Source organism: Mixophyes fleayi (assembly GCF_038048845.1).
Source record: "Mixophyes fleayi isolate aMixFle1 chromosome 6 unlocalized genomic scaffold, aMixFle1.hap1 SUPER_6_unloc_1, whole genome shotgun sequence".
NCBI classification, from domain to species: domain Eukaryota; kingdom Metazoa; phylum Chordata; class Amphibia; order Anura; family Limnodynastidae; genus Mixophyes; species Mixophyes fleayi.
Genome location: NW_027445892.1, coordinates 21,341 through 41,249, shown reverse-complemented (window position 1 = coordinate 41,249; position 19,909 = coordinate 21,341). Strand labels below are relative to the sequence as shown.

General features: G+C 50.0%; 5 non-coding genes and 5 pseudogenes across 5 annotated transcripts; all 10 read right to left on the bottom strand.

Annotated features, from left to right (window-relative positions):
- Positions 1 to 3,027: 3,027 nt before the first annotated feature.
- On the bottom strand, positions 3,028 to 3,184 carry LOC142111987 (U2 spliceosomal RNA; annotated as a pseudogene).
- An 819-nt stretch (positions 3,185 to 4,003) lies between these two features.
- Positions 4,004 to 4,194, bottom strand: LOC142111878 (U2 spliceosomal RNA). The gene has a single exon (XR_012681034.1). It is a non-coding gene; the product is annotated as a U2 spliceosomal RNA (small nuclear RNA).
- Positions 4,195 to 5,013: 819 nt separating this feature from the next.
- LOC142111866 (U2 spliceosomal RNA) lies at positions 5,014 to 5,204 on the bottom strand. The gene has a single exon (XR_012681022.1). It is a non-coding gene; the product is annotated as a U2 spliceosomal RNA (small nuclear RNA).
- Positions 5,205 to 6,023: 819 nt separating this feature from the next.
- LOC142111924 (U2 spliceosomal RNA) lies at positions 6,024 to 6,196 on the bottom strand (annotated as a pseudogene).
- A 5,651-nt stretch (positions 6,197 to 11,847) lies between these two features.
- Positions 11,848 to 12,004, bottom strand: LOC142111985 (U2 spliceosomal RNA; annotated as a pseudogene).
- Positions 12,005 to 12,823: 819 nt separating this feature from the next.
- On the bottom strand, positions 12,824 to 13,014 carry LOC142111854 (U2 spliceosomal RNA). The gene has a single exon (XR_012681010.1). It is a non-coding gene; the product is annotated as a U2 spliceosomal RNA (small nuclear RNA).
- Positions 13,015 to 13,833: 819 nt separating this feature from the next.
- Positions 13,834 to 14,024, bottom strand: LOC142112045 (U2 spliceosomal RNA). Its single transcript, XR_012681129.1, has one exon. It is a non-coding gene; the product is annotated as a U2 spliceosomal RNA (small nuclear RNA).
- An 819-nt stretch (positions 14,025 to 14,843) lies between these two features.
- On the bottom strand, positions 14,844 to 15,034 carry LOC142112033 (U2 spliceosomal RNA). Its single transcript, XR_012681117.1, has one exon. It is a non-coding gene; the product is annotated as a U2 spliceosomal RNA (small nuclear RNA).
- Positions 15,035 to 15,853: 819 nt separating this feature from the next.
- LOC142111973 (U2 spliceosomal RNA) lies at positions 15,854 to 16,084 on the bottom strand (annotated as a pseudogene).
- A 1,629-nt stretch (positions 16,085 to 17,713) lies between these two features.
- On the bottom strand, positions 17,714 to 17,887 carry LOC142111935 (U2 spliceosomal RNA; annotated as a pseudogene).
- Between the last annotated feature and the right edge of the window lie 2,022 nt (positions 17,888 to 19,909).

Genomic DNA, 19,909 nt, shown 5'->3' with positions numbered 1-19,909 from the left:
CCCATGACGCCCTCCTTCCCCCTCCTGGGGGTGCCAGACTCGTCCCGCAGCTCAGTCAGGGGCGTGTGGCCGGAGTGGAGTTTTCTGAAAAAGAAAGAATTACATTTCTCACCCTTCTCCAGATTCTCCACCTTGGAACGGAAGATGATGCGATTGGCCTCTTCCTCGAAGTGCCTTTTCAGGCCCCCTTTGGCCTCAGCCAGATCATCCTTCACATCCCAGCCGCAGAGTTGGAGATCCAGCAGGGACTGCAGCTGACGCTGAAGTCTCCTGAAGTTCCTCTTCCTCTCACACGCCTGTTGGCGGCCTTTAGCCTGAAAGAAACTGCGAAACTTGCCCTTGACATACTCCCACCAGTTAGACACACAGTCAAAATACATTTTGTCATTTTTCCACATTACATAGGCATCCCTCAGCTCAACCATCACCTCTTCCTTTCCCAGCAGAGCGCAGTTCAGCTTCCAAGAGCCAGGGCCGGGAGGGAACCCGTGACCCAGAACACCTTCAAAGAGAATGGCCCTATGATCAGAGAAAAAGCAGGGAACCATGACATGCCTGTTTTGTCTTACCGCTCTCGATGTAAACACAAAGTCAATCCGGGAACGCACTGAGCCATCGGGGCGGCTCCAAGTATAATTCACAGAGCCGGCCCCCATAGATCCCACTGCATCCCGCAAGGATGCTTCGGCTACCATCTCCTGCAACAACCTGGAAGAAACATCAAGTTTAGCATTAGTACAAGAACTCCTACCATCTTCCTCTATAGGACAGTTGAAGTCCCCAGCCATCACTACCGCCCTGGTGGTTGCGAGCTGGGCCCGCAGGGTCTGGAAAAGCTCCAAACGCTCATTCTTACCCGGGGATGCATACACACAGATAAGCCTGATAGGCTCACCCGCCCAGGAGCCATCTACGATAAGCAATCTGCCGCAGACAAACTCCTGAACGGAATCTAATGTGAAGAGGCTTCCCCTGATAAGAATGGCGACCCCTGCAGACTTACAGTCACTCCCCCCAGACCAATAGGAGGGCCCGTGAGACCACTGCCTCCCCAGATGCCTGTAGGAACTAGAGAAAGGGAGAGAACATTCCTGCAACATGTAAACATCACATTTCTGACTGTCAAGAAAGGTAAACACAGACTGACGTCTAATCTTATCCTTCACACTCCTCACATTAATGGTAAAAAGAGAAAAGTTAGCCATTAGTTGGGAGAAAAAAGAGAGTTAGCACAGTCAATACATCAGTTACCCTCCTTGTCCGGTGGGACTTGGTCCGGTCTGCCCGTGTCCCCTTCGGGTGGGAGCAGACCTTTCTCCTCTAGCTGGTCGAATAGGCAGATTTGGGGCAGTTGTAGGAATTCTTCCTCCTCCTGCTCAGAATCCAGCAGCTCATCCACCATCTCTACCAGGGCCCCCTCTGATGGGAGAGGGTCCTCTTCCAGCTCGATTGCCTTTTTCTTGGAAGGGTCAGAGTCGCCAGCTGGGCTGTCCAGCTCTTTCCGCTTCCTTCTTTGTTTGTTCTCATCACCTGCAGACACAAGAGGGAGGAGGGGGGGGAAATCCTCCAGGGAAAGGGGGGGAGCTGCAGTAGCGGTGGAGGGGGTTAGTGCTACTGCAGGGGGGGGGGGTGTTGTGACAGCGGGGAGGGAGGGGGGTGCTGTCACAACAGGGGTGGGAGATATCTTACCAGCTCTTGGCTGCGGTGTGGGCTTCTGTTGCTTCCTCTGGGCTGGCTTGGGCTGCAGGGCAGGGGTAGGTCCGCTTTCCGGCAGTCCAATCCCGGCAGCTGCAGCGTAGGATCTGGCCCTCTGGGGGCAGTCCCTGTAGATGTGGCTGGCCAGGCCGCAGAGGTTGCAGGACAATTTTCTTGGGCAATCCTTGGACTCGTGCCCCGCCACCTTGCAGTTCCTGCAGGCTGAGACCTTGCAGCTTCTCGCCATGTGGTCAGCTTCCCCGCATTTTCTGCAGTTCCTCGGCTGATCGGCATAGTGGAGGAGGCCGGCAGAGCCGCCCAGGGCAAAGCTTGATGGCAGGTGTTGGAGTCCGTCAGTTGCCGTGCTGTCTTTCCTCAGTCTGATGATAATGGACCACTTGCCTGTCCAGAAGCCGTTGACATCCAGGATCTTGGAGGGGTCCTTGACCACGGAGCAGAAGCGGCTCAGGAAGGTAGCGATGTCCTTACCAGGGGTGTGAGGATTTCTCATGGAGACCGTGACTCTTCTCTCCTCTCTCTGGATGGGGCAGTTCCCCACGAAGCGGGAGAAGGGAGACTCCGGTCTCGCAGTCTTCACTGCCTCCCAGTACCTCTTGCAGATGGCAATGGAGGCGAAGGTGATGTACCAGATCCCTTTCAGGTAGTTCTGCACGCTGAGGGTTTCAGCCTTGGAGAAGCCCTGGTCCAGGATCATCTTCTTGCCGAAGGTCTCGGCCGTCATGTCTGGGACCCTTCCTTCCACTTCCTTCAGCTTCAGGACCACGGTCTGCCTCATCCAGGGTTCCAGGGTGGGGGTCTTCTGGGGGGTGTCCTGGTTGGGCTGGCCTTGTCCGGCAGCAGCAGGGGCGGTGGAGGCAGAGGTTCCGGCCACGGGGAGAGGCTTCGGGGCGGTGTTCTTTCCTCCCTTCTTCCCAGGGGCAGGAGCAGGGGTGGAGGCAGGAGCTGGGGTAGCTGAGGCCATCGTCCTGGCTCTTCCTGGGGTAGAGAGGCTGGTCGTCCGGGGTGGAGGGAGCAGTGCAGATGTCCTCCCGCTGGGTAGAGAGGAGCAGGGGCTTCCGCTGAAGAGGAGGCGCTTCTTCCAGTGGAGCAGGGCCCGAGGAGAGGAGGGCTTCTTCAGCCGGAGGTGCTCCCGGCGTCTTCTTCCCGGCAGGCAGGGGGGGTCGGCAGTGCTTCTTCCCCGGGGTCGGTCTTCTTGCTCCTGGCCGGCTTTGATCGGGTAACACAAGTCTCAAACAGTTCCTCACCAGGGTTAGAGTGTGCTATCGGATGAGCCACACTCAGGTATGTCCTCTGGGTTTTGGGCAGGAGAGAGACAAGTGCACCATGCAGCAGAGTCTACATCAGCCCCTCACCAATGTTAGAGTGCGCTATCGGATGAGCCACACTCAGCATAACCTCCACCGGGTAGTTGGTAAGCTGATAAGAACAGATACTACACTTGATCTTAGCCAAAAGGCCGAGAAGCGATAACCTGAAAAGGGACCCAGGAAAGCGCCCGCTTCTCAGGCTAGGCCTGACAACTGTAGGAGACAGCCACGCCACACGCCGTATACTTTCTTCAGCGGCGGCCCACAACACTCCATTGCTGCACATTCTAGGCCCGACTAGCCTGAAAAGCCTGACACCTTCACTGGGACCCTCTTTACACCTCTCTGTCTGCAAAGGCACGCACATGAGCCGAGGACTTTTCAAACGAGATGCCTGCAAAATTTGCATTAACTCCTCCCCTTGACCATAAGTGCAACGACGCCCGCTGATTAGTCGGCCTGCCGTTCCGTCCTCGTCTCCCCAGGCAATTAATCACACTGTCTGCCCAGCTTCTTTCGGAATATTCACAGCATGTCACAGAAACAGCACTTCAAGGTGCATCACAATTGTTTCTCGGGCCACCGGCAAGTAAATAGAAAAGGAAGCTGCATGCTGCAACAGCAGCAGGGTTCTAAAAGGTGTGTGTCATAATCCTCACTTGCCTTTATTATGTCACTGGGTCCACAAGAGGGAGACACACTACGTCAGATTAATAGTTTCATTCATTCGGAGATCCAATTGAATTTGCAAATCACAAGTTGCTCCATTAAAGGAATAATTGGATCAATTCAGTAATCCTTTTGGACAAAGAAAAGGGTCTTCTTATCTGCAAATGCTTGTTTGCTAAAAGAGATAAGAAACAAAACAACAAAAAGACACAATAAATTGACACGAAATAAGACACAGGAGACAAAAATCTGTTCTTATGTTTTTTTGTTGCTGAAAAGAGACATGATTCTATTTTTTGATAACTGGATAAGAGAAGTGCACCGGTCCTGGAAGTACTGCAATACCAGGTCAATGCGTGGAGTGGACAGAGCAAGCTCTTCTTCCATCTCCCTGTTCTAAAAATCCATTTAATATATGGCCCCCAGATAGGGGGCGTATCAGATATTAAACTGATAAGAACAGATACTACACTTGATCTTAGCCAAAAGGCCGAGAAGCGATAACCTGAAAAGGGACCCAGGAAAGCGCCCGCTTCTCAGGCTAGGCCTGACAACTGTAGGAGACAGCCACGCCACACGCCGTATACTTTCTTCAGCGGCGGCCCACAACACTCCATTGCTGCACATTCTAGGCCCGACTAGCCTGAAAAGCCTGACACCTTCACTGGGACCCTCTTTACACCTCTCTGTCTGCAAAGGCACGCACATGAGCCGAGGACTTTTCAAACGAGATGCCTGCAAAATTTGCATTAACTCCTCCCCTTGACCATAAGTGCAACGACGCCCGCTGATTAGTCGGCCTGCCGTTCCGTCCTCGTCTCCCCAGGCAATTAATCACACTGTCTGCCCAGCTTCTTTCGGAATATTCACAGCATGTCACAGAAACAGCACTTCAAGGTGCATCACAATTGTTTCTCGGGCCACCGGCAAGTAAATAGAAAAGGAAGCTGCATGCTGCAACAGCAGCAGGGTTCTAAAAGGTGTGTGTCATAATCCTCACTTGCCTTTATTATGTCACTGGGTCCACAAGAGGGAGACACACTACGTCAGATTAATAGTTTCATTCATTCGGAGATCCAATTGAATTTGCAAATCACAAGTTGCTCCATTAAAGGAATAATTGGATCAATTCAGTAATCCTTTTGGACAAAGAAAAGGGTCTTCTTATCTGCAAATGCTTGTTTGCTAAAAGAGATAAGAAACAAAACAACAAAAAGACACAATAAATTGACACGAAATAAGACACAGGAGACAAAAATCTGTTCTTATGTTTTTTTGTTGCTGAAAAGAGACATGATTCTATTTTTTGATAACTGGATAAGAGAAGTGCACCGGTCCTGGAAGTACTGCAATACCAGGTCAATGCGTGGAGTGGACAGAGCAAGCTCTTCTTCCATCTCCCTGTTCTAAAAATCCATTTAATATATGGCCCCCAGATAGGGGGCGTATCAGATATTAAACTGATAAGAACAGATACTACACTTGATCTTAGCCAAAAGGCCGAGAAGCGATAACCTGAAAAGGGACCCAGGAAAGCGCCCGCTTCTCAGGCTAGGCCTGACAACTGTAGGAGACAGCCACGCCACACGCCGTATACTTTCTTCAGCGGCGGCCCACAACACTCCATTGCTGCACATTCTAGGCCCGACTAGCCTGAAAAGCCTGACACCTTCACTGGGACCCTCTTTACACCTCTCTGTCTGCAAAGGCACGCACATGAGCCGAGGACTTTTCAAACGAGATGCCTGCAAAATTTGCATTAACTCCTCCCCTTGACCATAAGTGCAACGACGCCCGCTGATTAGTCGGCCTGCCGTTCCGTCCTCGTCTCCCCAGGCAATTAATCACACTGTCTGCCCAGCTTCTTTCGGAATATTCACAGCATGTCACAGAAACAGCACTTCAAGGTGCATCACAATTGTTTCTCGGGCCACCGGCAAGTAAATAGAAAAGGAAGCTGCATGCTGCAACAGCAGCAGGGTTCTAAAAGGTGTGTGTCATAATCCTCACTTGCCTTTATTATGTCACTGGGTCCACAAGAGGGAGACACACTACGTCAGATTAATAGTTTCATTCATTCGGAGATCCAATTGAATTTGCAAATCACAAGTTGCTCCATTAAAGGAATAATTGGATCAATTCAGTAATCCTTTTGGACAAAGAAAAGGGTCTTCTTATCTGCAAATGCTTGTTTGCTAAAAGAGATAAGAAACAAAACAACAAAAAGACACAATAAATTGACACGAAATAAGACACAGGAGACAAAAATCTGTTCTTATGTTTTTTTGTTGCTGAAAAGAGACATGATTCTATTTTTTGATAACTGGATAAGAGAAGTGCACCGGTCCTGGAAGTACTGCAATACCAGGTCAATGCGTGGAGTGGACAGAGCAAGCTCTTCTTCCATCTCCCTGTTCTAAAAATCCATTTAATATATGGCCCCCAGATAGGGGGCGTATCAGATATTAAACTGATAAGAACAGATTTTTTGATTGAAAAAGTAGCTTTATTTTGTATAAAGTACAAAAAACACAGTTCATACATTTCATTCAAGTGTACGCAGTACACCGTAAGACATGATCATGCATACGTTTTAGTACAATACAGGGCATAAAGTACAAGACATGACATCCTACACTATATACATCAAGTACTGCACTAACCATTCAAACTTTACAGTGTATTACAGTGCAATAAAATAACATTGGATGTGAGGGGGAGGTAGGTGAGAGGGGTAGGGTGATGGAGTCACGAGCAAAAAGTTTTTATTGAGGACAGACACAAAGGGAAGGGTGCATAAATAGACATGACATTCAATAATACTTCATGCTGTGAAGGGGAATGGGTTGGAGGGGGAGAGGGAGGGGAGCACAAACCAAAGTTTTTTATTGAAAATAGACACAATGGGGAGGAGGAGAAGAGGGGACAACAATCAATCAATTACAATCAATCGTCGTCTTCATCTTCCTCAGGACTGTCAAGGGTGTTATAGTCTCTTAACAGGCTATGGATAAGCCTGCGACAGTCCTGGATGGTCATCTTCTCCCGCTTCAAGATGAGGCGGTTCCTGGCAAGCCACATAGCGTCCTTAAAACAGTTCATAAGGCGCCAGGCCTCCTGGATTGCCTCAACGGTGTGAGTCCCAGGAAATAATCCATAAAATACCGAATGGTATGAAAGGCAAGTCCTGGGCACACTGTCCTTAAGTTCCTGTTCCAGGGCATCCAACAATGCCTGTGCAGTGGGACAGTCCCAAAAGATATGTTGAGCAGTCTCCCTCTTGGTAATACAAAAGGGGCAGTGAACATATCTGCACAGGTTCCGGGAGTGCATAAATGTCCTGAGAGGCAAACCCCCCTGAATGGCCATCCATGCAATGTCTTTATGTCCATTAGTCAGTCTCTTAGAGGCCACATTCTCCCAAACATGTTTGGCCGTGGCCACAGGGAGCCCTGGAACAGACTCCATAATGTCCTTAGCTCTGATGAGCTTGTGGATAGTTTTAGGTTTCCACAAGTCTGGTTTAAGTCCCTCCAGATGGTGCTCCCTCACAAATTGTCCAACATCCAGGTAAAACCAAGGTGTAGTCCAGTTGTAAGGGAAGGAGCTGTCCCACTTGTCCCAACCAAGTTTCCTCCAAAGAGGAAGAAGGAAAAAGCGTGACATGGACTTCCCAGCAGAGCAAACGTTCTTTTCAAGGAGTGTCCTGCGGATACAGTTGCAAACAAAGAAGGCACGCAGCATGGTGGGGATATCCGGGATCCCTTTCCCACCTTTGTGGGGCTCCTTGTACATAACTGACCGCTTCACTCTGTCCATTTTGGAGCCCCAGATGAAGTGAAAGACTGTCCTCGTGATGGTCTTACAGACGGCAGCAAGAGGTGGCCAAGCTTGGGCCGTGTACTGAAGAACGGGAAGAATCTCGTTGCGCAGTACCAGTGCTTTCCCTTCGATGGTAAGAAGTCTGAGGCTCCACAGTCCAATCTTTTGCCGGACTGTTGCCAGTCTCTCTTCCCAGCACTTCAGGGCCGCCTCCTCTCCACCGAACCAAACTCCAAGAATTTTGATGAAGTCCGGCTTGATTGTGAAGGGGAATGCAGCGGGGGATGACAGGTGCCACTGACCAAACAGCATTGCCTCTGACTTCCCGCAGTTGACTTTTGCCCCTGAAGCTTGGCCGAAGTTGTTGCAGGTCTGGACGAGTGCTGCCACCGAACGCTGATCAGCGCAGAAGACAGTGACGTCGTCCATGTAGAGCGAACACTTGGCCTCTAGTCGGTCTGGACCCGGTGCGGTGATCCCTCTGATCTCTGGGTTTCGCCTGATGGACATCGCAAAGAGCTCTATACAACAGACAAAAAGGAGAGGTGAAAGAGGGCAGCCTTGTCTGACCCCAGACAGTACAGAGAAGGGGTCAGTCTTCCAGCCGTTCACCAACACAGAGCTGTAAATATCAAGGTACATCAGGTTAACATAAGAACAAAACATATCACCCAATCCAAACCTGCACAGAACCTTACGCATAAAACCATGAGAGACACGATCAAAGGCCTTCTCCTGATCAAGACTGACCAGGGCCACATGTGCATGGCGGTCTTTGATATAATGAACCGTGTCCCTCAGCAGCGCAAGGCTGTCTGCAATCCTTCTACCAGGAATGCCACAAGTCTGATCAGGATGAACAATTCGCCCAATGACAACCTTTAGCCTGTTGGCTAGTACCTTGGCCAAAATCTTGTAGTCCACGTTCAGGAGGGAGATGGGCCTCCAATTTTTGAGGTCACATCTCTCTCCCTTGCGCTTGTACAAAATCGTGATCAAGCCCTCTCTCAGAGTAGGAGGCATCCTGCCCTCCACCACCATCTCCTCATACAGCTCTAGCAGGTCCGGGCCAATGAGGTCCCACAGCGCTACATAGAGCTCGGCTGGGAGGCCATCACTGCCCGGGGTCCTGCCCGGCCTAAAGGATTTAGCGGCAGAGTGCAGCTCCCCCAAGGTGAGGGGGGCATCCATAGCTGCCCTACCTGTAGGATCAATAGGGTTAGTGATACCTGACAGGAAAGATTCAGCTGCGTCGTCGTCTGTAGTCTTAGGGGAGTAGAGTTTGCCGTAGTAGTCTGAGACGACTCCCATGACGCCCTCCTTCCCCCTCCTGGGGGTGCCAGACTCGTCCCGCAGCTCAGTCAGGGGCGTGTGGCCGGAGTGGAGTTTTCTGAAAAAGAAAGAATTACATTTCTCACCCTTCTCCAGATTCTCCACCTTGGAACGGAAGATGATGCGATTGGCCTCTTCCTCGAAGTGCCTTTTCAGGCCCCCTTTGGCCTCAGCCAGATCATCCTTCACATCCCAGCCGCAGAGTTGGAGATCCAGCAGGGACTGCAGCTGACGCTGAAGTCTCCTGAAGTTTCTCTTCCTCTCGCACGCCTGTTGGCGGCCTTTAGCCTGAAAGAAACTGCGAAACTTGCCCTTGACATACTCCCACCAGTTAGACATACAGTCAAAATACATTTTGTCATTTTTCCACATTACATAGGCATCCCTCAGCTCAACCATCACCTCTTCCTTTCCCAGCAGAGCGCAGTTCAGCTTCCAAGAGCCAGGGCCGGGAGGGAACCCGTGACCCAGAACACCTTCAAAGAGAATGGCCCTATGATCAGAGAAAAAGCAGGGAACCATGACATGCCTGTTTTGTCTTACCGCTCTCGATGTAAACACAAAGTCAATCCGGGAACGCACTGAGCCATCGGGGCGGCTCCAAGTATAATTCACAGAGCCGGCCCCCATAGATCCCACTGCATCCCGCAGGGATGCTTCGGCTACCATCTCCTGCAACAACCTGGAAGAAACATCAAGTTTAGCATTAGTACAAGAACTCCTACCATCTTCCTCTATAGGACAGTTAAAGTCCCCAGCCATCACTACCGCCCTGGTGGTTGCGAGCTGGGCCCGCAGGGTCTGGAAAAGCTCCAAACGCTCATTCTTACCCGGGGATGCATACACACAGATAAGCCTGATAGGCTCACCCGCCCAGGAGCCATCTACGATAAGCAATCTGCCGCAGACAAACTCCTGAACGGAATCTAATGTGAAGAGGCTTCCCCTGATAAGAATGGCGACCCCTGCAGACTTACAGTCACTCCCCCCAGACCAATAGGAGGGCCCGTGAGACCACTGCCTCCCCAGATGCCTGTAGGAACTAGAGAAAGGGAGAGAACATTCCTGCAACATGTAAACATCACATTTCTGACTGTCAAGAAAGGTAAACACAGACTGACGTCTAATCTTATCCTTCACACTCCTCACATTAATGGTAAAAAGAGAAAAGTTAGCCATTAGTTGGGAGAAAAAAAAGAGTTAGCCCAGTCAATACATCAGTTACCCTCCTTGTCCGGTGGGACTTGGTCCGGTCTGCCCGTGTCCCCTTCGGGTGGGAGCAGACCTTTCTCCTCTAGCTGGTCGAATAGGCAGATTTGGGGCAGTTGCAGGAATTCTTCCTCCTCCTGCTCAGAATCCAGCAACTCATCCACCATCTCTACCAGGGCCCCCTCTGACGGGAGAGGGTCCTCTTCCAGTTCGATTGCCTTTTTCTTGGAAGGGTCAGAGTCGCCTGCTGGGCTGTCCAGCTCTTTCCGCTTCCTCCTTTGTTTGTTCTCATCACCTGCAGACACAAGAGGGAGGAGGGGGGGGAAATCCTCCAGGGAAAGGGGGGGAGCTGCAGTAGCGGTGGAGGGGGTTAGTGCTACTGCAGGGGGAGGGGGTGTTGTGACAGCGGGGAGGGAGGGGGGGGCTGTCACAACAGGGGTGGGAGATATCTTACCAGCTCTTGGCTGCGGTGTGGGCTTCTGTTGCTTCCTCTGGGCTGGCTTGGGCTGCAGGGTAGGGGCAGGTCCGCTTTCCGGCAGTCCAATCCCGGCAGCTGCAGCGTAGGATCTGGCCCTCTGGGGGCAGTCCCTGTAGATGTGGCTGGCCAGGCCGCAGAGGTTGCAGGACAATTTTCTTGGGCAATCCTTGGACTCGTGCCCCGCCACCTTGCAGTTCCTGCAGGCTGAGACCTTGCAGCTTCTTGCCATGTGGTCAGCTTCCCCGCATTTTCTGCAGTTCCTCGGCTGATCGGCATAGTGAAGAAGGCCGGCAGAGCCGCCCAGGGCGAAGCTTGATGGCAGGTGTTGGAGTCCGTCAGTTGCCGTGCTGTCTTTCCTCAGTCTGATGATAATGGACCACTTGCCTGTCCAGAAGCCGTTGACATCCAGGATCTTGGAGGGGTCCTTGACCACGGAGCAGAAGCGGCTCAGGAAGGTAGCGATGTCCTTACCAGGGGTGTGAGGATTTCTCATGGAGACCGTTACTCTTCTCTCCTCTCTCTGGATGGGGCAGTTCCCCACGAAGCGGGAGAAGGGAGACTCCGGTCTCGCAGTCTTCACTGCCTCCCAGTACCTCTTGCAGATGGCAATGGAGGCGAAGGTGATGTACCATATCCCTTTCAGGTAATTCTGCACGCTGAGGGTTTCAGCCTTGGAGAAGCCCTGGTCCAGGATCATCTTCTTGCCGAAGGTCTCGGCCGTCATGTCTGGGACCCTTCCTTCCACTTCCTTCAGCTTCAGGACCACGGTCTGCCTCATCCAGGGTTCCAGAGTGGGGGTCTTCTGGGGGTTGTCCTGGCTGGGCTGGCCTTGTCCGGTAGCAGGAGGGGCGGTGGAGGCAGAGGTTCCGGCCACGGGGGGAGGCTTCGGGGCGGTGGTCTTTCCTCCCTTCTTCCCAGGGGCAGGAGCAGGGGTGGAGGCAGGAGCTGGGGTAGCTGAGGCCATCGTCCTGGCTCTTCCTGGGGTAGAGAGGCTGGTCGTCCGGGGTGGAGGGAGCAGTGCAGATGTCCTCCCGCTGGGTAGAGAGGAGCAGGGGCTTCCGCTGAAGAGGAGGCGCTTCTTCCAGTGGAGCAGGGCCCGAGGAGAGGAGGGCTTCTTCAGCCGGAGGTGCTCCCGGCGTCTTCTTCCCGGCAGGCAGGGGGGGTCGGCAGCGCTTCTTCCCCGGGGTCGGTCTTCTTGCTCCTGGCCGGCTTTGATCGGGTAACACAAGTCTCAAACAGTTCCTCACCAGGGTTAGAGTGTGCTATCGGATGAGCCACACTCAGGTATGTCCTCTGGGTTTTGGGCAGGAGAGAGACAAGTGCACCATGCAGCAGAGTCTACATCAGCCCCTCACCAATGTTAGAGTGCGCTATCGGATGAGCCACACTCAGCATAACCTCCACCGGGTAGTTGGTAAGCTGATAAGAACAGATACTACACTTGATCTTAGCCAAAAGGCCGAGAAGCGATAACCTGAAAAGGGACCCAGGAAAGCGCCCGCTTCTCAGGCTAGGCCTGACAACTGTAGGAGACAGCCACGCCACACGCCGTATACTTTCTTCAGCGGCGGCCCACAACACTCCATTGCTGCACATTCTAGGCCCGACTAGCCTGAAAAGCCTGACACCTTCACTGGGACCCTCTTTACACCTCTCTGTCTGCAAAGGCACGCACATGAGCCGAGGACTTTTCAAACGAGATGCCTGCAAAATTTGCATTAACTCCTCCCCTTGACCATAAGTGCAACGACGCCCGCTGATTAGTCGGCCTGCCGTTCCGTCCTCGTCTCCCCAGGCAATTAATCACACTGTCTGCCCAGCTTCTTTCGGAATATTCACAGCATGTCACAGAAACAGCACTTCAAGGTGCATCACAATTGTTTCTCGGGCCACCGGCAAGTAAATAGAAAAGGAAGCTGCATGCTGCAACAGCAGCAGGGTTCTAAAAGGTGTGTGTCATAATCCTCACTTGCCTTTATTATGTCACTGGGTCCACAAGAGGGAGACACACTACGTCAGATTAATAGTTTCATTCATTCGGAGATCCAATTGAATTTGCAAATCACAAGTTGCTCCATTAAAGGAATAATTGGATCAATTCAGTAATCCTTTTGGACAAAGAAAAGGGTCTTCTTATCTGCAAATGCTTGTTTGCTAAAAGAGATAAGAAACAAAACAACAAAAAGACACAATAAATTGACACGAAATAAGACACAGGAGACAAAAATCTGTTCTTATGTTTTTTTGTTGCTGAAAAGAGACATGATTCTATTTTTTGATAACTGGATAAGAGAAGTGCACCGGTCCTGGAAGTACTGCAATACCAGGTCAATGCGTGGAGTGGACAGAGCAAGCTCTTCTTCCATCTCCCTGTTCTAAAAATCCATTTAATATATGGCCCCCAGATAGGGGGCGTATCAGATATTAAACTGATAAGAACAGATACTACACTTGATCTTAGCCAAAAGGCCGAGAAGCGATAACCTGAAAAGGGACCCAGGAAAGCGCCCGCTTCTCAGGCTAGGCCTGACAACTGTAGGAGACAGCCACGCCACACGCCGTATACTTTCTTCAGCGGCGGCCCACAACACTCCATTGCTGCACATTCTAGGCCCGACTAGCCTGAAAAGCCTGACACCTTCACTGGGACCCTCTTTACACCTCTCTGTCTGCAAAGGCACGCACATGAGCCGAGGACTTTTCAAACGAGATGCCTGCAAAATTTGCATTAACTCCTCCCCTTGACCATAAGTGCAACGACGCCCGCTGATTAGTCGGCCTGCCGTTCCGTCCTCGTCTCCCCAGGCAATTAATCACACTGTCTGCCCAGCTTCTTTCGGAATATTCACAGCATGTCACAGAAACAGCACTTCAAGGTGCATCACAATTGTTTCTCGGGCCACCGGCAAGTAAATAGAAAAGGAAGCTGCATGCTGCAACAGCAGCAGGGTTCTAAAAGGTGTGTGTCATAATCCTCACTTGCCTTTATTATGTCACTGGGTCCACAAGAGGGAGACACACTACGTCAGATTAATAGTTTCATTCATTCGGAGATCCAATTGAATTTGCAAATCACAAGTTGCTCCATTAAAGGAATAATTGGATCAATTCAGTAATCCTTTTGGACAAAGAAAAGGGTCTTCTTATCTGCAAATGCTTGTTTGCTAAAAGAGATAAGAAACAAAACAACAAAAAGACACAATAAATTGACACGAAATAAGACACAGGAGACAAAAATCTGTTCTTATGTTTTTTTGTTGCTGAAAAGAGACATGATTCTATTTTTTGATAACTGGATAAGAGAAGTGCACCGGTCCTGGAAGTACTGCAATACCAGGTCAATGCGTGGAGTGGACAGAGCAAGCTCTTCTTCCATCTCCCTGTTCTAAAAATCCATTTAATATATGGCCCCCAGATAGGGGGCGTATCAGATATTAAACTGATAAGAACAGATACTACACTTGATCTTAGCCAAAAGGCCGAGAAGCGATAACCTGAAAAGGGACCCAGGAAAGCGCCCGCTTCTCAGGCTAGGCCTGACAACTGTAGGAGACAGCCACGCCACACGCCGTATACTTTCTTCAGCGGCGGCCCACAACACTCCATTGCTGCACATTCTAGGCCCGACTAGCCTGAAAAGCCTGACACCTTCACTGGGACCCTCTTTACACCTCTCTGTCTGCAAAGGCACGCACATGAGCCGAGGACTTTTCAAACGAGATGCCTGCAAAATTTGCATTAACTCCTCCCCTTGACCATAAGTGCAACGACGCCCGCTGATTAGTCGGCCTGCCGTTCCGTCCTCGTCTCCCCAGGCAATTAATCACACTGTCTGCCCAGCTTCTTTCGGAATATTCACAGCATGTCACAGAAACAGCACTTCAAGGTGCATCACAATTGTTTCTCGGGCCACCGGCAAGTAAATAGAAAAGGAAGCTGCATGCTGCAACAGCAGCAGGGTTCTAAAAGGTGTGTGTCATAATCCTCACTTGCCTTTATTATGTCACTGGGTCCACAAGAGGGAGACACACTACGTCAGATTAATAGTTTCATTCATTCGGAGATCCAATTGAATTTGCAAATCACAAGTTGCTCCATTAAAGGAATAATTGGATCAATTCAGTAATCCTTTTGGACAAAGAAAAGGGTCTTCTTATCTGCAAATGCTTGTTTGCTAAAAGAGATAAGAAACAAAACAACAAAAAGACACAATAAATTGACACGAAATAAGACACAGGAGACAAAAATCTGTTCTTATGTTTTTTTGTTGCTGAAAAGAGACATGATTCTATTTTTTGATAACTGGATAAGAGAAGTGCACCGGTCCTGGAAGTACTGCAATACCAGGTCAATGCGTGGAGTGGACAGAGCAAGCTCTTCTTCCATCTCCCTGTTCTAAAAATCCATTTAATATATGGCCCCCAGATAGGGGGCGTATCAGATATTAAACTGATAAGAACAGATACTACACTTGATCTTAGCCAAAAGGCCGAGAAGCGATAACCTGAAAAGGGACCCAGGAAAGCGCCCGCTTCTCAGGCTAGGCCTGACAACTGTAGGAGACAGCCACGCCACACGCCGTATACTTTCTTCAGCGGCGGCCCACAACACTCCATTGCTGCACATTCTAGGCCCGACTAGCCTGAAAAGCCTGACACCTTCACTGGGACCCTCTTTACACCTCTCTGTCTGCAAAGGCACGCACATGAGCCGAGGACTTTTCAAACGAGATGCCTGCAAAATTTGCATTAACTCCTCCCCTTGACCATAAGTGCAACGACGCCCGCTGATTAGTCGGCCTGCCGTTCCGTCCTCGTCTCCCCAGGCAATTAATCACACTGTCTGCCCAGCTTCTTTCGGAATATTCACAGCATGTCACAGAAACAGCACTTCAAGGTGCATCACAATTGTTTCTCGGGCCACCGGCAAGTAAATAGAAAAGGAAGCTGCATGCTGCAACAGCAGCAGGGTTCTAAAAGGTGTGTGTCATAATCCTCACTTGCCTTTATTATGTCACTGGGTCCACAAGAGGGAGACACACTACGTCAGATTAATAGTTTCATTCATTCGGAGATCCAATTGAATTTGCAAATCACAAGTTGCTCCATTAAAGGAATAATTGGATCAATTCAGTAATCCTTTTGGACAAAGAAAAGGGTCTTCTTATCTGCAAATGCTTGTTTGCTAAAAGAGATAAGAAACAAAACAACAAAAAGACACAATAAATTGACACGAAATAAGACACAGGAGACAAAAATCTGTTCTTATGTTTTTTTGTTGCTGAAAAGAGACATGATTCTATTTTTTGATAACTGGATAAGAGAAGTGCACCGGTCCTGGAAGTACTGCAATACCAGGTCAATGCGTGGAGTGGACAGAGCAAGCTCTTCTTCCATCTCCCTGTTCTAAAAATCCATTTAATATATGGCCCCCAGATAGGGGGCGTATCAGATATTAAACTGATAAGAACAGATTTTTTTTTTTTTTTTTTTTTTTTTTTTTTTTTTTTTTATTTAAAGCCTTGAGCTCGTCCCTTGTGCACGAAAAAAATGAGTAAATACCCAAAAAACATGCACAAGAGTTTTCGGTGCGTGGTCCTCCCTCCGGAGAGGAAGGACCCTGGTCCTCGACCCCCAGAACCAAAAAGGTCACTTAGGGGCCGGGGTCGTCTGACTCCCTTCGCCGCAAAGCTAGGGGAGCCTCTTAGCCCCTGGGATCCGCCGAAGCTTCACCCAGTGCTCGGTGTGCCGATTGGGTACGGCCCCAGCCGGGTGGCTGGGCGGGGTTGGACCCTCGTCGCCGCGAAGCTAGGAGGGCCCCATTAGTCCCTGGGATCTGCCGGAGCTTCACCCAGGACTCAAGCCGAGTGGGTACGGCCCCAGCCGGGTGGCTGGGCAGGGTTGGACCCTCGTCGCCGCAAAGCTAGGAGGGCCCCATTAGTCCCTGGGATCTGCCAGAGCTTCACCCAGGACTCAAGCCGAGTGGATACGGCCCCAGCCGGGTGGCTGGGCTAGTATGGGCCCCCTTGGCCTGCCACACTAGGGGACCCATTTTGCCCCTGAGATCCGCCGGAGCTTCACCCTGGGCCGGGTATAAAAATTTTCTTGCCCAGCCAAAAAGGTCCGGGCAAAGAATATAGCATTGCTTAGGAGAAAGAGGTCAGAAGTGCGTGGGTGCCAACAGAATCACGTTGTATCTATATTAAGGTCTCTTGACCCGTGATTTATGGCCCCCCGGGTTTCCAGTCCGGATGCACATTTGTCCCAGCCTTTCAAAGCTGCATTCCAGCCCTCTAGTTAAAGAGGCAAGTGCTGATCTGCCACAACTGCACTTGATCTTAGCCAAAAGGCCGAGAAGCGATAACCTGAAAAGGGACCCAGGAAAGCGCCCGCTTCTCAGGCTAGGCCTGACAACTGTAGGAGACAGCCACGCCACACGCCGTATACTTTCTTCAGCGGCGGCCCACAACACTCCATTGCTGCACATTCTAGGCCCGACTAGCCTGAAAAGCCTGACACCTTCACTGGGACCCTCTTTACACCTCTCTGTCTGCAAAGGCACGCACATGAGCCGAGGACTTTTCAAACGAGATGCCTGCAAAATTTGCATTAACTCCTCCCCTTGACCATAAGTGCAACGACGCCCGCTGATTAGTCGGCCTGCCGTTCCGTCCTCGTCTCCCCAGGCAATTAATCACACTGTCTGCCCAGCTTCTTTCGGAATATTCACAGCATGTCACAGAAACAGCACTTCAAGGTGCATCACAATTGTTTCTCGGGCCACCGGCAAGTAAATAGAAAAGGAAGCTGCATGCTGCAACAGCAGCAGGGTTCTAAAAGGTGTGTGTCATAATCCTCACTTGCCTTTATTATGTCACTGGGTCCACAAGAGGGAGACACACTACGTCAGATTAATAGTTTCATTCATTCGGAGATCCAATTGAATTTGCAAATCACAAGTTGCTCCATTAAAGGAATAATTGGATCAATTCAGTAATCCTTTTGGACAAAGAAAAGGGTCTTCTTATCTGCAAATGCTTGTTTGCTAAAAGAGATAAGAAACAAAACAACAAAAAGACACAATAAATTGACACGAAATAAGACACAGGAGACAAAAATCTGTTCTTATGTTTTTTTGTTGCTGAAAAGAGACATGATTCTATTTTTTGATAACTGGATAAGAGAAGTGCACCGGTCCTGGAAGTACTGCAATACCAGGTCAATGCGTGGAGTGGACAGAGCAAGCTCTTCTTCCATCTCCCTGTTCTAAAAATCCATTTAATATATGGCCCCCAGATAGGGGGCGTATCAGATATTAAACTGATAAGAACAGATTTTTTTGATTGAAAAAGTAGCTTTATTTTGTATAAAGTACAAAAAACACAGTTCATACATTTCATTCAAGTGTACGCAGTACACCGTAAGACATGATCATGCATACGTTTTAGTACAATACAGGGCATAAAGTACAAGACATGACATCCTACACTATATACATCAAGTACTGCACTAACCATTCAAACTTTACAGTGTATTACAGTGCAATAAAATAACATTGGATGTGAGGGGGAGGTAGGTAAGAGGGGTAGGGTGGTGGAGTCACGAGCAAAAAGTTTTTTATTGAGGACAGACACAAAGGGAAGGGTGCATAAATAGACATGACATTCAATAATACTTCATGCTGTGAGGGGGAATGGGTTGGAGGGGGGGAAAGGGAGGGGAGCACAAACCAAAGTTTTTTATTGAAAATAGACACAATGGGGAGGAGGAGAAGAGGAGACAACAATCAATCAATTACAATCAATCGTCGTCTTCATCTTCCTCAGGACTGTCAAGGGTGTTATAGTCTCTTAACAGGCTATGGATAAGCCTGCGACAGTCCTGGATGGTCATCTTCTCCCGCTTCAAGATGAGGCGGTTCCTGGCAAGCCACATAGCGTCCTTAAAACAGTTCATAAGGCGCCAGGCCTCCTGGATTGCCTCAACGGTGTGAGTCCCAGGAAATAATCCATAAAATACCGAATGGTATGAGAGGCAAGTCCTGGGCACACTGTCCTTAAGTTCATGTTCCAGGGCATCCAACAATGCCTGTGCAGTGGGACAGTCCCAAAAGATATGTTGAGCAGTCTCCCTCTTGGTAATACAAAAGGGGCAGTGAACATATCTGCACAGGTTTCGGGAGTGCATAAATGTCCTGAGAGGCAAACCCCCCTGAATGGCCATCCATGCAATGTCTTTATGTCCATTAGTCAGTCTCTTAGAGGCCACATTCTCCCAAACATGTTTGGCCGTGGCCACAGGGAGCCCTGGAACAGACTCCATAATGTCCTTAGCTCTGATGAGCTTGTGGATAGTTTTAGGTTTCCACAAGTCTGGTTTAAGTCCCTCCAGATGGTGCTCCCTCACAAATTGTCCAACATCCAGGTAAAACCAAGGTGTAGTCCAGTTGTAAGGGAAGGAGCTGTCCCACTTGTCCCAACCGAGTTTCCTCCAAAGAGGAAGAAGGAAAAAGCGTGACATGGACTTCCCAGCAGAGCAAACGTTCTTTTCAAGGAGTGTCCTGCGGATACAGTTGCAAACAAAGAAGGCCCGCAGCATGGTGGGGATATCAGGGATCCCTTTCCCACCTTTGTGGGGCTCCTTGTACATAACAGACCGCTTCACTCTGTCCATTTTGGAGCCCCAGATGAAGTGAAAGACTGTCCTCGTGATGGTCTTACAGACGGCAGCAAGAGGTGGCCAAGCTTGGGCCGTGTACTGAAGAACGGGAAGAATCTCGTTGCGCAGTACCAGTGCTTTCCCTTCGATGGTAAGAAGTCTGAGGCTCCACAGTCCAATCTTTTGCCGGACTGTTGCCAGTCTCTCTTCCCAGCACTTCAGGGCCGCCTCCTCTCCACCGAACCAAACTCCAAGAATTTTGATGAAGTCCGGCTTGATTGTGAAGGGGAATGCAGCGGGGGATGACAGGTGCCACTGACCAAACAGCATTGCCTCTGACTTCCCGCAGTTGACTTTTGCCCCTGAAGCTTGGCCGAAGTTGTTGCAGGTCTGGACGAGTGCTGCCACCGAACGCTGATCAGCGCAGAAGACAGTGACGTCGTCCATGTAGAGCGAACACTTGGCCTCTAGTCGGTCTGGACCCGGTGCGGTGATCCCTCTGATCTCTGGGTTTCGCCTGATGGACATCGCAAAGAGCTCTATACAACAGACAAAAAGGAGAGGTGAAAGAGGGCAGCCTTGTCTGACCCCGGACAGTACAGAGAAGGGGTCAGTCTTCCAGCCGTTCACCAACACCGAGCTGTAAATATCAAGGTACATCAGGTTAACATAAGAACAAAACATATCACCCAATCCAAACCTGCACAGAACCTTACGCA